This window comes from Bos javanicus, chromosome 22, assembly GCF_032452875.1.
Source record: "Bos javanicus breed banteng chromosome 22, ARS-OSU_banteng_1.0, whole genome shotgun sequence".
Classification (NCBI taxonomy): Eukaryota; Metazoa; Chordata; class Mammalia; order Artiodactyla; family Bovidae; genus Bos; species Bos javanicus.
In genome coordinates, this window is record NC_083889.1 from 7,085,068 (window position 1) to 7,086,236 (window position 1,169).

Genomic DNA, 1,169 nt, shown 5'->3' on the forward strand with positions numbered 1-1,169 from the left:
CATGTCAGCAATATGACCTGGGCAAAGTCAAGCTTTCTCATTTCTACCATGGAGAGGATAACATGTCTTTCTAGTTAAATCAACTTTTTGAAAATAAAAAACCGTGAATTCAGGGACTTCCCTGGTGGTCCAGTGGCTAAGACTCGGAACTCCCAATGCAGGGGGCCCAGGTCTGCCCTGGTCAGGGAGCTAGAGCCCACAAATGCCACAACTAAGAGTTTGCGTGCTGCAACTAAAAAAGATCCCAGCTTTCTTTTCGGCCGGAACCACCATCTTCCAGTGATTCGCCAAGATGACCAACACCAAGGGAAAGAGGCGGAGTACCTGCTACATGTTCTCCAGGCCTTTCAGAAAACATGGAGTTGTTCCTTTGGCCACATACATGCGAATCTATTGTAGATGTGATATTGTAGATATCAAGGGAATGGGTACTGTTCAAAAAGGAATGCCCCACAAATGTTACCATGGCAAAACTGGGAGAGTCTACAATGTTACCCAGCATGCTGTTGGCATCATTGTAAACAAACAAGTTAAGGGCAAGATTTGCCAGAGAATTAATGTGCGTATCGAGCATATTAAGCATCTAAGAGCCGAGATAGCTTCCTGAAACGTGGACTTGGGTTCAGCTGAAGCGCCAGCCTGCTCCACCCAGAGAAGCACACTTTGTGAGGACCAATGGAAAGGAACCCGAACTGTTGGAGCCCATTCCGTATGAATTCATGGCCTGATGGGTGTAAAAATAAAGACCTGGACTGTAAAAAAATAAAAATAAAAAAATAAAAAAGATCCCATGTACCACAACTAAAGACCCTGCATGCTACAACCGAAAAAATATATATGTATCCAGCATGCCGCAACAAAGACTGGAAATCCTGCGTGCTTTAACAAAGACACATTGCAGCCAAATAAGCAAATAAACATGTTTCAAAAATAGTGAAACTCAAGCAGTACCTGCCATCTTATAGGTACTTAACAAATCTGAGTTCATTTTTTTCCATAAGACATGTTCTACTGGTTCATCCAATATGAAAGGCTATGATAAGCCTTCCTTCCTGGCAAGGCTGAAAATTCCAATCTTCTTTGAAAACATCTTAGAATTTGATGATTATAAAATCAACTTCAATGCTGATTTAAAAAGTTGTCATTGCATGGCAAGCAGATCAATTCAG

At 41.8% G+C, this 1,169-nt stretch overlaps 1 pseudogene; it reads left to right on the plus strand.

Moving 5' to 3' along the window:
* The first annotated feature begins 235 nt into the window (after nucleotides 1–235).
* LOC133234932 (large ribosomal subunit protein eL21-like) lies at nucleotides 236–801 on the plus strand (annotated as a pseudogene).
* The last annotated feature ends 368 nt before the right edge of the window (nucleotides 802–1,169 follow it).